The 15,586-nt window shown below is 43.5% G+C and overlaps 1 long non-coding RNA gene across 1 annotated transcript in view; it reads right to left on the bottom strand.

Annotated features, from left to right (window-relative positions):
• LOC147913575 (uncharacterized) overlaps nucleotides 1–15,376 on the bottom strand; it is a 213,599-nt gene extending 198,223 nt beyond the window's left edge. The window contains exon 1 of the long non-coding RNA XR_015548536.1: nucleotides 10,924–15,376. This is a non-coding gene — a long non-coding RNA (uncharacterized LOC147913575). The remainder of the gene's footprint in view (nucleotides 1–10,923) is intronic.
• Nucleotides 15,377–15,586: the final 210 nt, after the last annotated feature.

The raw sequence follows: 15,586 nt of genomic DNA, 5'->3' as shown, positions 1-15,586 counted from the left end.
ATACTACTCAGCAATGAAAAGGAATTAACATTGATACATGCAACAAAATGGACGAATCTCAAAATAATTATGCCCTCTGAAATTAGCCAGACAAAAAAGGGTTCATTTTGTATGATTCCATATACATAAAATTTTAGAAAATACAAACATATCTACAGTGGCAGAAAGCATACCAGCAGTTGCCTGGGGAGGGAGTGGCCAGGACAGGTGAGATGGAAGGATTCTGAAGGGGCACAGGGAAGGTTGGGCTTGATGGAGATGTTCATTATTTTGATTGTGGTTTTGTTCTCACAGGTGTATACATGTCAAAATTTATCAAATTGTACACTTTAAATATGTGTAGTTTATTGTATACCAATTATATTCCAATCAAGCTGTTAAAAATAAAATAAAACTGGGGCCAGCCTGGTGGCGCAAGTGGTGAAGCATGCGTGCTCCACTGTGGCGGCCTAGGGTTTGCAGGTTTGGATCCCAGGCATGCACCGATGCACCGCTTGTCAAGCCATGCTGTGGTGGCGTCCCATATAAAGTAGAGGAAGATGGGCACAGATGTTAGCCCAGGGCCAGTCTTCCTCAGCAGAAAAAGAGGAAGATTGACACGGATGTTACCTCAGGGCTGATCTTCCTCACAATAAATAAATAAATAAATAAATAAATAAATAAATAAATAAATAAATAAATAAAACTTACCTCAGAAAGTTGTGAGGATTAAGCAAGTTAATATATGTAAAGTCTGTACAATTGTCTTAGGCCCCTAGTGAGGTCTCAGGTGTCAGATCCTGTGCTAGATGCTGGGAGTACAAGAAAACACAAGACAGGCCAGAGTTTTGAATCCTGCCCTCAGCCTTCACAGGAGAGGACAGAAACAAACTACAGAACATTACAATATGAAAGAACCACAGGCAAGGGGGAATATAAGTCAGTGCAGACCTCTTGGAAGAAGAAATGTATCAGCTGAGGCCTGGAAGAGGAGTAAGAATTAGCCAGGAAAGAGTCTGAGAGAAGAATGTTCCAGTCAGAAGGAAAGTATGTGCAAAGGCCCTGAGGCAAGAGAAAGTATGGCATAGTCAAAAAGTAGAAATTGTTCTAATGGATGGAGTGCAGAGGGCATGAGGGTCTGGGAGAGGAAGTGGCAGAGAGGAGCCTGAATGAAGAAGAAGAAGAAGAAGAGGAAGAGGAGGAGGAGGAGGAGGGGGAGAGCAGGGGGAGGAGATGGAGTGGAGGAGGGAGGCGCAGGAGGAGGAGGGAGGAAAAGAAGGAGAATCACCAGCATTTATTGTTTCTACGAGCTAGGCTCTGTACTAAGCATTTTACATTCATGAACTCATTTACACTCAATAACAAACCTATGAGGTGTTTCCTATTATTATTTCCATTTTACATGTGAGGAAACTGATGCACAGAGTGGTTAAGCCACTTTATCCAAGATCACACAGCTAGTAAGGCTGGCAGGGAGATTCAAATGCAAGCCTGGATGATTCCAACTCTCACCCATACCCTAAGACCCTAGACTCATCAAACGATCAGAGAGTTTTCAAAGGATTAAAGAGGTGATAAAGACAGCTAGTACCCAGCTAAGTCTTTCTCCTTAATGTAATGAAAAGGATTAAAAGAGAATTGAAAAGGGAATGGCTTTCTCTGGAATACATCTGTGGGAAACACTGCCGTGGCAAATATTACCATACTCCATTGAACGGATGAGGAAACTAAGCATCAGAAAAATCAAGTAATTTTCCCAAAATCACACAGTTGGCAAGCTCTGGAGTCTGACCCCAAATCCCAGGTAGCACCCTATCTTGAAATCACAGTTCTCCCTGAAGATACCATCACACATTCCCCTTTGGCCCACTCTTCCCAGCCTACATCTCCGCAGGGCTCAGGACTTCCGTTTTCCCTTCCTTTGCTAGGCTGGCATCCAGCAAAGCTGTCTGAGGAAGGTCATCACGACCACTGTGGGCAGAGGGGGACGTCAGACTTCCACCTCTTGAAAATGGGTGTCAGAATCCCAATGACATAGCACTCCCAGTCAGCTCCTCTTTCCTACTGAATTAGCACCGCTTGACACATCCCTCTTCTGCCATTTTAATGTGATAAGTGGCTAATTTGATTGGGCTCAATGAGATGTAAATGATTGGATTCAATAAAGAACCAGAGAGTGTTTCCCTCCACCCTGCTGATCTCATTTCTCATTGGAGGGACAGCTTTCTGCCCAGGAGCACGAGGAGAGGAGATGGAAGCACTTGTTTGCACCTTGTTGATACAGAAGACTCAGGGCTCCCCTCTCTTCCAGCTCCAGGGCTCCTGCTGGGTAGGAAAACCTAGATTCTGTAAAATGGGAGGGAATACCACATTCCCAGGTCATTACCACACCCGAGCTCCCCTCCTCCAAACTCTCCCTCCATTAGGGTCACCCCCAAAAAGCAGCCTCAGGGGGTCTTGTCCAGGATGCATCATGTCACTCACAAAGCACTATCACGCACTTTGCACTGGTGTAAAGTGACCATGACACTCCCAGGGGGCTGTCTCCAGGGAGTGGAGAGCATTGGTGAAGTGGAGTCCCTGAGAAGAGGGCATGGGATCCAGACAGGATTGCCAGATAAACTATAAAACGTCCAGGTAAATTTGAATTTCAGATAAGCAATACATAATTTTTAGTATAAGTATGTCCTAAATATTGCATGGGACATACTTATGTTAAAAATTACTCATTTTTTATCTGAAATTCAAACTTAATTGGACATCCTATACTTTTACTTGCTAAATCTGGCAACCCTAGATCCAAGATAGACATGGACAGATTAACCTTCAACAGGGGACAGAATACCTCTTCCATTGTAAGAGTAGAGGATGGATTTTATACTAAATGCGGTGTGACTTGTGCAAGTTACTTAATCTCTCTGGGTTTCATTTTCTCATGCATAAAAAGGGAGATGATAATAGTACCTACCTCCTAGGGTCTTGGTGAGTTAATGCATATAATGTATTAAGTAAGTTAATGTATATAAATAAATTGTTTGGAATAGTCCTTAGCATATAGTAGGCACGATATAAGAGATTGAGATGATGGTATTGATGATGAAGAGGAGGAGAAGGAAGAGGATGAAGAGGATGAGGAATCTGAAGATGGGTATAACCACAACTTCCTGTTAAAACAGGAAGTAAAGATAGTCCCCATCTGATGGCTTATATTTTCTCTTTGAAATTTCCAGAGGGTAGGAACCATATTCCTCTTGTTTTGTTCCTTGTTGAATCTCCAGTGCCTGTAAATATACCTGCCACATACTAGGTGCTCAATCAATATTTGGTGAAAGAAAGAAGGTCAGAAGGAAAAAAACGAAAGAAAGCATGGTAGGGAAGGAGGTTTAAGGCAAGTTAGGAAAGTTAGAAATAAGAAAGAAAGCTGGCTACAGTAACACAAAAGGAATTCTAAGCTACTTGGAGAATGGATCCCTTGAATTGTAGTGGTGCCAATATAGAACATTCTGGGACTTAGTCCAGGAGAGCTCACCAGAACAGATGTAAGTACAGATAGTCAGAAGGATGGATTGATGGGGGTTCCATCAGTGGGATAGGAGAGGGACAGTGGAGCAAGGAGGTTGAAGACATTGCTAAGAAAGTAGCTCAAATGATGGATTATGGTTCCTAGACTTGACAGAGAAGGAACTGAAGACATGTGGGAGCTGATAGACATAAAGAAAATTGAAGAGGCAACGGCCAGCTTTAGTGGGAGTAAACTGAGTGAAAAGTTTGAAGGACAAGTTTGAAGGACAGGAGGGTGTGACATGAGCGTGAAGTGTTTACATTTAGGATTTTAGTGATGGAGCAGTTCGGGGTGACTATGAAGTTCAGGTTATGGCCAGAGGGATCTAAGTCCAACCCTCTCACTTAAAATGTAACAGTTCAAACTTATTCTGGAACATCTGCTTGTGTTAAGCTCTGTAACAAGTATGTTCTTAACATCCACCGTCTTTTCCATCATTATCTCATTTAATCCCTACAACACCCCTGGGAAGTACTCTAATTATCCCTGTTTTAAGGAAGGGGAAACTGAAACCTAAAGGGTTAAGCAACTTGCCCAAGGTCACAGGACTATTTAGGGATAGAAGCAGGATTTGCACCCAAGTGAGCTCCAGTGCCCATGGTCTTAGCCTCTGCACTATACTGCCTGGGTAGGGCTCAAGCAGAAAATAGAAGGCCAGAAGGAGCCATGACTCACCCCGAGCAAGGGAGTCATAATGTAAACCATTTTCTTCTTGCCTTCAGCAAAAGTGCATTTGGTAAAGTACCTGTGTAGTGTCTGGCACATGGTAGGAGCCCAATTCCTGGTGTGCTAGCTGGCCTCCAAGATGGCCCCCAATGATCCCTACCTCCTGGTATTCACACCTTTCTGCAGTCCCCTTTCATATTAGACCAGTCTGTGTGACCAACAGAATGTGGCAGATGTGATGGTAAGTCACTTCTGAGATTAGGTTATAAAAGATACTATGGCTTTTGTCTGGGTGCTCTTTCTCTTGGGCCACTAACTCTGGGGGAGTCCAGAGTGCGCATGGAGGCAGATGCTCCCCACTTAAGCCTTCAGTTGAGTGCAGCCTTGAGCATCATGAGACCCTGAGCCAGTACCACCCAACTAAGTGACCCCAGAGTCCAGACCCACAGAAACTGTGAGATAATAAATGTGTCTTGCTTTAAGAGTTTTGGGGTAACTTGTTACACAGCAATAGATAACTACCGCATCCTGTAACTAGTCTTAGCGCTCAAGTCAAGCCCATCTCTGAGGCTCCTTGACCCTCAGCTTCCCCATGAATCTTTTCAAGAAGCAGACAATAAAAGGGCATACCATTAAAACCCTGAACATCCTTCAGTTTAGGCCTTTCAGTTAAGAGTGGGCTCTGGAGCCAGTCTGTTCGGGTCTATAACCCAACTCCAACTGCATGATCTTGGACATGTTACTTAAACGCTCTGAGACTCAGTCTGCTCTTCTTTAAAATGGGGGTAATATTGGTACCCACCTCAGAGACTCATGCAGATGAAATAGGATCATCGCTAGCACAAGTGTAGAAGAGCCTGATATGTAATAAACACCTAATAAACATTGTCTATTGAGGTACTGTTGTATTGTTAGACTTAGTAGCATAAAGCTGAGCAAGAACTGCAAAAAAAAATTATAAGACTCTCTGTTACCTAAAGTATCTGTTTAGAAACTAAACAGAGGTTTGAAATAAAATAAATAAATCTGCCAACGCAATGGCCTGCAAAGGGCACAGATGAGCATTGATTGTGTACGGCATGGAAAATAGCCCCAAATGGTGCTTCTGGTATCCCCAACTCAAACATCCAAAGGTGTACCCCCAGCATCAGGCCCGGATGCTGGCAGGTGGCCAACTTGCAGGCACTGCACATTTCATCTGAGCTGGACTCCTCAGGCCATAAAAGAAGTGAGTCAATGGCTTAGTCACTGCTTGGCATGTAGCAAAGGTTGGATTCGGAAACAAATTGAACTCAGAAGCAGAGCCTTGTCCAGAAAGACCTCAACAATTCCATCTCTCCCTGGCCACCGGAAATCCCTGGTTGCTCCAGAGCTGCCCCCACTTCAGGGGAAAGCAGGCAGGGGATGGGGACTCTGAGATGAAATCAATCCTCTGTTTAAAGAAGTCCTAGCCAAGGGCTTCTTTCCAAACCCCAGTGGAAAGAACTAGGACTCCGAGGTCAAAACAGAGCTCAATTCCAGCCCCAGTTCAGCCACGTACTAGCTGTGTGCCCTTGGGCAAGTCACTTACACATCTGGACCTCAACTTCCTCAATGTAAAATGGTGCAAATTGATGTCTACCTGGCAGGGTTTTGTGAGGCTAAAACAAGATCACACGTGTAAAGCAAGGTAGCTAGCACACAGTAGGCCCTCAATAAGTGGTAGCTAGACATTTACCAGGGTTTGCTCCAGGGGGATAATAAAACTGCCTTCAAGTCATTGCTGTGAGAATTAAACAAGGTAACAGAAGTAGAGTATGAGGCATACTCTGCACATAGTAGGTCCTCAGCAAGGTGAATTCCGTTCTTCCTGGCAGTTCCCACAATCTCTCCTCCTCCAGAGAGTCTTCCCAGACTACCCAGAAGAGGAAAGGTAAATTCCTCTAGGGCTTCTTGACCAAATTTGAAAACTCCTTGACATGATTGAGGAGTTCTCTCTTCTTCTTGGGTGCATGATTGGACCACATTTCTCAGCCTCTCTCGTGGTTACATGTGGCCATGTAACTGAATTCCAGGCAAAGTACATGGACGGAAGTGATACACGTCACTTCTATGCCTGGCCCTTGAAGACCTCCCTCACTGCTCCAAACTTGACGTCCTCTCCCCCATCTTCTGGATGGGTGCGGAAGATTCCAAGGCTGCAGAGGAGGGAGAAGAGCCACAAGCTAGAAAGAATCTGGGTCCTAGAATCATCTTGTGAGTGACAACCCCAGCGACCAGGAACACCCACATTGAACCAACAGAGGAACAAGAAATGAACTTTTGTAGTGTTTAAGCTACTGGATTTAGGGGGTTGTTTGTTTCAGCAGCTGGCATTGCAGTCAGCATCAAGAGAATCCTGCTCCAATTCCCTGCTACAAAGTGGACCAAATGGATAAAATGAGCTTGGCTGCTCCAGGGATTCGAGAGTCAGATATTCTACCTGCAAATATGAACCTTTTTTACCACAAAAATGCCATCAAGGAAAAGCTTGTGGGGAATTAACCTAGGAGGTACTGCCCACAATAAGATTCTACATTTCTGAGGGCTTGCTGGGTGCCAGGCACTGTGTTAAGTACTGCATGTGCTTGATCTCATACATTCCTCATAGTAATCAGATGCAATAAATATTATTAAGCCCGTTTCACCATGGAGGGAACTGAGGGTCAGTGAAATTAAGTAACATTTTATCATTTTCACAACAGAAAACTGGCTCACTGGCAGGAGACACTGATGGTTCTGTTTTGTCAGGATTGGGGAGAGGATAGGTCTGCCCTGGGGCACTCTGGGGCCCCAGAGTTGACAGGGAACAGGAGGGTTCCTGGCTCCCTGGTTATGGGGAGAAGAGAAGGCCGCCATTTCCAGATGGTGGGGAAAGACCAATGTCCGGACTTTGAAACATTTACCCCAGGTCAGCCCTGCCAGGGTCACATGCTTGATGTAGATATTTCATTTGTCCATTACCAGTAACCACCAGAGGCATATTCACATCTGTGGGTTTGGAAACATTCCCCTATCTTCTCAGGCCAACCATTAAATGGCTCTCCTTTGAACTCTCAGCGCACTTCATTTGTATCTCTCGCTGTCTGAACTTGGGCAAGTTACTTAACCTCTCTGAGCATCAGTGCTCCCATCCATGGTATAGAGTGCCAACTTCCTTGCGTAGTCGTGAAAATCAAACAACATAATACATGTAAACTGCTTGATGTATACAGTAAGTGCTCAACCAACTGAGTGTATGTATGTAAGTGCATGCCCATGTTTTCTGTCTGCCTATCCTCTAGAGATAATGTTAACTCCTTTGGTGTCAGGAGAATTGACTAAAATAACATATTTCCAACCAACACAGTACCTTGCACATAGACAACATTCAACGAATCTTAGTTGGTGTTATTATTTCAAGCCACCCACCATCAGCATTGAACTGGGATGAAGAAGTCTCTGATTTGAGTCCTGGGTCTCCTGGATGGGCCCCTTTGGCCAGGGCAGCTCATCTTTCTAAGCCTCAGTCTTTGTGTCAACAACATGGGGATAATGATGTTCACTATAGGTGATTTTTTTTTAAGCATTGAATACTATATAAAAATATTCCATAGGTGGTAATAAACTTTTAAAATGTATATAATTAGAGTTATCTGAGGATGCCTCCTTTATACTTCTTGTTAACAGGAAACAGATTTTGCTCCTTTAGTCCCCCAGCACCCAATACAATGACTGGCACACAGTAGGCACTCAATAAATGCTGAACAACTGAATAAATAAACAAATGTATGAATGAATGGGTTGAAAGTCTGGGACTGTTTTAAGCTTCCTGAACTCAGGTTTTTTGTCTCTGATGGCCATTTCTCTTGGAATAATTATCTACATAATCCACCAGGGCCCAGGGCCTCAAGCTTGATTTTCTATAACAATGATGAGGACTTTCCAAACCCTTTCCGATAAGCATAACGATAATAATAATTGAATGCTTTACTTTCAAAATGCCTTTACATTTATCATTGCATTTTATTCTGTCAGTATCGTTATAAAAGTATGAGTTATTATTTTCATTTTGCAAATGGAAAAAAAGAATTGAGGCTGAGAGAGGAAATGCAATTTTCCCAACTCTGTGAGCCAATGGCCTCTCTGGAATTTCTAGGACAAACTTCATTTCAGTTACTCTTTCTCTCCCTCAGAAATCTGAGTGTCTTGATTTAGGTATTTGGAAAAATGCCCTCATTGTCAGTGTCCCTCAGAGTTCATTCCAGGTTAGATATTTGTTCTACCGGCTAAGTGCCGTCATCTTCTACACCATTGTCCAATCTAGAAATTTGGAAATTATCCTGGGTTCCTCCCTGTCTCTCCTGACCCTCCAATCCATACACCACACACTTACCCACTCAGGTACATGCATACACAAACCAGTCACCAAGTTTTGTCCACTTTCCCTCTAAAACATCTCTAGAACCTTCACTACTTCCACAGTAGAGGGCCACCGTCACTTCTCAACTGGATGACTTCAAGACCCAGTTGACCACTTGGCCTCTACCTTGACCCCTCTAACCCTTCCCCACAGCCTGAGAGATCTTTTACACATAGAAATTCTATTCCATAGCCTTAGGATTGAATCCAAACTCTTCACCATGACCCACCGGGCCCTTCAGGATCTCCCCTCTAGCCTCTTGTCTGATTTCCTCTCTGGCCACCACCCTCTCATACTCACATTACCACCGTAAGGAAGTCCTTGAAACTCCTAGAGTTCTCCCTGCTCTCTCTGGCCTCTGGCACGTGACACACATTATCCCCTCCTCTGGGACTCTTCTGTTCTCCAAGACTTGGCTTAAATATCCCAACCTCAAGGAACCCTCCCTTGTTCTAATTTTTTTTTTATTTAATTTTTTTTCCCCCAAAGCCCCGTATGTCATAGTTGCACATCCTTCTAGTTGCTGTATGTGGGACGCGGCCTCATCGTGGCCAGAGAAGCGGTGCGTCGGTGCGCACCCGGGATCCAAACCCGGGCCGCCAGCAGCGGAGCGCACGCACTTAACCGCTAAGCCACAGGGCCGGCCCAACCCTCCCTTGTTCTTACAAACCCCTGTTCTTCCCTTATCATTCAATATCCTTTATTATTTGCATGGTCCCATTACCAGCTGGGAGAGCTAAATAAGACTGCATTGAGCCATGATTTCCCAATGAACTCTACTCCCTCCCAAAATCCTCCCAGAGACTTTGTGAATTCCAGGGCAACAGAGGAAATTCTTCACAGGCTCCTCTGGCTGACCACATTACACCCAACAGGAAACGCCTCCAGCCTGCACATTCAAAACCACTCTCATCAACAGGGAAGGAATTGTTTGACTTTCCTACAATTTTTGGAGATTGCCAGAGAGGTATCTCGAGTGCTCAAGAAGTACATCACTTTCTGCCATTTTGCTGGAACATTCTCCACTTAGATGCCTCTACCACTCCCCCTCTTATCTCCTGCAAAACAGCTTAGTAAATCCTTTGAGTCTCACTCCTTAAACCAATATGGCAGCCACTAGCCACATGTGGCTACTGAGCAATTGAAATGTAGCTAGTTCAAAGGGGGATCTTCCATAAGTGTAAAATACACACTGGATTTTAAAAACTTAGTACAAAAAAACATGCACAATATCTCATTTATAATTTTATTATGATAATACTTTAAATATATTAAAATAAATAATTTCACTTTTTTCTTTATAATTTTTAATGTGGCTACTAGAAAATTTAAAATTTCATATGCAGCTCACATGATATTACTATTGAACAGCATTTGTCTAAACCATTGAGCTTACCAACGGCAGTGGTTTCCTCAAGAGAAATTCCAGCGCCAGATTTTAAGATGATGTTTAGTATCTATCTCCTCTTCATACACCATAAGGTGAAGACACTAGAGCACAGAAGTTCATCTTCTCTTAGCCTGTTTCTCCAGTGATAAAATGAGGGGGCTGTTCATTTGACAAACAGTTCTGGAACCCCACAATGCAACTGGCACTGGGGATATAGCGTGAATGAAATAGCATAGAACCCACCCTCAGGGCTAGACCGAGAGGAGATTTATGATCCCTTCCATCTCTAAATGTCCATATCACCTCAAATTTCCAATTTTCAGTTTCATAGTCTAGGATTCCTCCACTTGGGGTCCAAACATGAGGAAGTCAGGGGCCTGGAACTTGAAAGATATTTTTCCTTAGAAACTCCATTATCAAACGTGTCCTATAAAGTCCCAGACTACCCACACATACATTTATTTAATCAATAATTATAGTAATATATTATTTATTCTGTGCAAAATACTGTGCATTTTTAGGAATTGTCTCATTTAATTTTCACATCAACCATGAGAGTTAGACATTAATACATTGGCTTTTCAGATGAAGGAACTGAGATTCAGAGAAGTTTAGCAGTTGCCCAAGTTCACACAGCTAGAAAATGATAAAACTGGTATTTGAACAAAGATTTGTGTAGGTGTGGAGGAGAGGGGGGCTGAAAACCATGGCATGTTTCATTAAGCTAAGGAGGAATTGGAGACAAAAGCTCTTCCTTTCTCTCTAAGACCCTCCAAAAGCTCTTCCTTTCTCTCTAAGACCCTCCATTAGATTTTCTTGCCAGGTCCCGTGGAATTTGACCCAGAGCACGAAAGCTGGAAGGACCCTGAAACAAATGGGCCTTTTTCGGTACAACTTGTAACTTACCAGGGACAGAAAACCCAACATAAACAGGTTTAAGCCAAGCAAAGATGAGAATGGAGTCAGAATTATTGGCTCAGCAATTTCAAAGTTCGGGGATATCTGGCTTCAAGCATAGCTTGCAGGTGCTCAACCCACGTCATCAGGACCTGGTAGCTATCCATCTCTTCAGCGTCTTGTTCTCCTGAGTTCTCTCCAGGCTTTTTTCTCTCTTGCGCTCTTTCTAAGCTCCTACAACCTCTCTCTGTCATGGCAGCAAGATTCTCTTCCCTAGAGTGGTCACAAAAGAGCCATAATTAGATCTGATTGGCTTTAAGTGGGTCACATGCCCATCTATGAACCAATCACTGTGGCCAGAGGGATGGAGTGCTCTGACTGGCCAAGCCAGATCACGGGGCAAACATGGTCAGTCCTATCCAAACCACTGGCCTGAGATGAGTGGAGAGTGTTTTCCCAAAGGAAATTTGCTGTTATCAGAGGAGGCAAAGGAATGGATGGTGGGCAGGCAACATCCACAAATATCAACTGTAGTCTTTATGAGCAGTGGTCTGCAGGTGAACCGGCTCTCAGGAAAACAAACAAACCCTGATTTGTAACAATTGAAGAAGTCATTGATGTAAATAATCCCACCATGGCTAATTTTAAGCTACCAACAGTTTAACAACTGCTTCCAAAATTATTGAATCCTTAACAGTCTGTTCTCATAAACTTCTCATAAACTGGCTTCAGCACACCACTGCATCCTCCAAAGGAAGAAGAAGAGTAGAACTCTTGCAGAGGGGAGGTACTTATAAGAGGAAAGAGATTTTTCATGCCCTTTGTATTTTGGATTTTGTTAAGTAAAAGTTTAAGTCTCTTATAATCTGAAGATGTTCTTTCTCTTATCCGCAGAGTTAGGGGAGAAGCAGGAGACAGCTCCAGTGACCTCAGGGTAGCCAGCTACAGTATTCTTGAGATACTGTAGAAAGTTCCATCACTCATTTACCTGGAATCTCGCAGCAAAAGCACAGATGGCCCAAACCAAAGCTCTTCTTTCTACCTTAGGATCTGTGTTTAATGTTACCAAAACACCAATTCAAAGAAAATTCTGCCTCCTGAGAACATCTGTTGTCACTGATTAGAAACCACTTAGAACCAACCCATTTTCCATCTTGCCCAATATTAACTGCAAACAGACACCACGGCCAAGTTCTTCTAAATAACCTGTAATAAACTGAGATGTTTCCTTAAATGTACATGCAGATGAGGACTCATCATAGCAATTAGGAATGCCAGGAAGAGAAAAGCATATTGCAAAACATAGAGATAGCCGTATTAGTCTCGGTTCTCAGAGAAGAAGAACTAATAGGATATAGAGATAGACACAGATATAGAGGTAGATGTAGGTATTTACTATGAGGAATTGGCTCACATGATTATGGAGGCTGTAAAGTTCAAGATGTGCAAGCTGGAGATCCAGAAGAGTCAATGGGCTAAGTTCCAGTTCTAGTCTGAGGGGTGACAGTGTAAGTTTCAGTCTGAGTCTGAGTCCGGAGGCAGGAGAATACTGATGTCTCATTCAAGTAGAAAGAAAGGCTTCTTTCTTACTCAGCTTGTTATGCTATCCAGGCCTTCAACAGATCATATGAGGCCCACCCACACTGGGGAGAGCAATCTGCTTTACTCAGCCTACTGATTCAAATGTTAATTTTATCCAGAAACACCCTCACCGACACACCCAGAAATGTTTACCCAAATGTCCGGGTACCGTGTGGCCCAGTCCAGTTGACACATAAAATTGACCATCACAGAGTCATCTCCCCTATATTCCAAGTATCCAGCAATAATCTGTTAGTCTGAGACCTTATAGTACACGTTTTATAATGGAGTTTCTAGAGAAACATATCCTACAAGTTCAAAACCCCTGACTTCCTCATGTTTGGATCCCAAGTGAGTGGAGGGATTCCTAGGCTGTGCCACTGAATATGAGAAATTTGACATAAGGTGGCTGTTTTCAAGCTAGAAGGAATCATAAAGCTCCTATTAGTCCAGCCCTGAGGGCTGACATAATGAAATGATCAAGAACTCAGCCTTTTGATTCAAATAGACTTGAGTTCACACCCCATCACTGTCACTTTCTAGCTGAGTGACCTCGAGCATATTTCTTAACCTCTCTCAACTTCAGTTTCATACTCTCTACATTGGGAATAATAATAGTACCTAGCTCCCAGAGAAGAATGGTTTGAGAAAACACAAAGACTTTTAGCACTGAGTCTAGGGCTCCCAATTGATAGGCTCCCAAATAGTAACAAATAATTTTCTAAGAGTTTTTAAATTTCAGTATTGCTCCCTAATTGAAAATGCTCCCGTACACCTAAGGTGCTAAGTCATTGAAGAGAAGAGTGAGAAGCGCATGAGCTGTGGTTAAGACGTCTATGAAAGAGGCTGTTTCACAGACCGTTTGCTTTAAGGTATGCAAGACGTCAACACAGGTGAGTTTTGAACTTTCTTTGCTTGTGAAGTGCTTCTTTCCATCAGCATTTATTATAATCCACTGCACTAGATGCCATAGGGTTCAAAGAAGAAATAGAAGACATGGAAGATGAGGAAATGTAGTGACCAGTGTGTGGACACAGAGCAGACGGACCTGGACTCAAGGCCCAGCTCTGCCACTTTCTAGGTGCATGACCTTAGACAGGTGGGTTTTCTAACCCCATCAGGAAAATGACACTTGTCCCTATCTGACAGCATCATTTTGAGGATTCAGTGAGATAATGCCTGCAAAATATCTGGTACCTAGTTAAAAATAATGTTAGAACCCTTCTCCTGCCCACAGGTGGGAGCTGATTTTCTGGAAGAGGAAGTAAGATACACAGAGAAGCCATGGCTACCATTTGTGTTATATTTACAATGGGCTTGGATTCGCATATCGATTTATCATGTTCTTCATACTGTTATAAGAAAGGAAGAAAGAAAGGTAATTTCCCTGACCCCTCCCATGCTAGAATAAAGGGGCCTTGCTGAAAAAAAGCCAGGCCCATCAAGGAATCAAGTTGAAGTTACTTTAGAGAGAGTGGAGGAAGAGAGAAGTGGGCAGCAGAGGCAGAGAGAGAGGTGCTCTGCGTCCGGGACCACCCACAGGGGCCAGTCCAAGATGAGAAGACCGCTAGCCCTGTTGCCATCCAGCCCCCAGGACCCAAGACCCCGCCCACCAAAAACAACTTCGGAGCTCCATTTCTTTGGGCAAGCTCGGGCAGGCCAGGTGAGCCCTGGACAGAACATCACTAATTCCCAGGCAGAGCAGGAGCGCCCCCTAGAGGAAGGAGGACCAACGCTCAGCTAGGGTATCCTCAAAAGGAAACGCAAGGATGGAGACCTCTGAGGACCAAGGATGGGCCCTTCCTCGGTTTTCTTCAGGCGATGGGGTTCTTATAAGATCACAGCAGGAAGTAGGACCATGCCCCATCAACCAAGCAGGTGAGCCTCAGAGATCAACTTAATTTGTTTAAGAAAAAGAATAATAATGATATATTTCTTGAACCTGAATGTCACTCACAGGATGATAAGAGCTTGCTGAGGATTTTCACTCATATTCTGCCTAACAAACATTAACCAAGCCCTGAATCACCCAAATCATCGAATGAGGTAGGCGTCATTGATTCCATTTGACAAAGGAGGAAACTGAGGCTACAAGGGTGGCAACAACTTGTTTTTGGCCACAGTCAATGAGGAATGATTAAAGAATATTCCTAGAACCAATTACAATATCTGGCATGGAGCAGGTATTTACTACATATTTGCTGTATTAGTGATTGAATGAACAAAAGAGATAACTTCTCAGTAAAGGCCAATTAAAATAGCAAAACTGGATGATAATAATAGCTGACACATGCCAAAATTATTTTCAAACTTTCTAACTTGTCTAATCCCCGTTAAAACCCTAAGAAGATGTTTTGTCCCCATTTTACAGATGAACCAACCAAGGCCAGAAAGGCTCAGACATTTGCTCCCAGTCACATATCTAGGAAGCAGCAGAGCCAACATTTAAACTCAGGATGTCTGGCTCCACAGGCCAAGTTTCTAAGTAGTATACTATCCAATGTATGGCTGATACAGAGTGAAGGAGCAATCCTTGGAATTGGCACAACAGAGCCTCACTTTTCTCCTTCTAAGATTGGGAAACTGATAACAGGAAGGTTAAGAGCATGGGCTCTGGGGAGAGAAAAACTTAACCTCAAGTTCCAGCTCCATCACTTTCTAATTCTGATCTTGGGCAAGTGACTTAGCCCTTCTGAGACCCAGTAAGATGGAGAGGACAATGAATTGTGGGGAGGATCAAATGACATAATAGGCATACGGCCCTGTCTCAATGCTCAGGACCTGGTGGAATGGCATTAAATGGTAACAGTCATAATAACAGCAATAATTAGGACGGCAGCTGTAATAACGATACTGATGATACCAGTGATGAAGCAGGAGGAGGAGGAGGAGGCAGCTTCCGGGAAGCTTTCCCGGAAGTTTCCCTTCCGGGAAACTTCTAAAATGAGTTTTGAAGACAGAGAAGAACATCCAAGTCAGAGCAGAGACTATTCCCCAAATTGGGTAGGGGATTAGGGGAATTGCACATCAAAAGGCACAGCCATAAACCTTGAAGCCCCTCTTCGCCAGGCCGTGTGGTAGACACTGAGAG

This window comes from Ceratotherium simum, chromosome 26 (assembly GCF_057802395.1).
Source record: "Ceratotherium simum simum isolate JZ-2026a chromosome 26, ASM5780239v1, whole genome shotgun sequence".
Lineage (NCBI taxonomy): Eukaryota > Metazoa > Chordata > Mammalia > Perissodactyla > Rhinocerotidae > Ceratotherium > Ceratotherium simum.
Note: the sequence above shows the minus strand (reverse complement) of the source record. Positions and strands in the feature narration are given on the sequence as shown.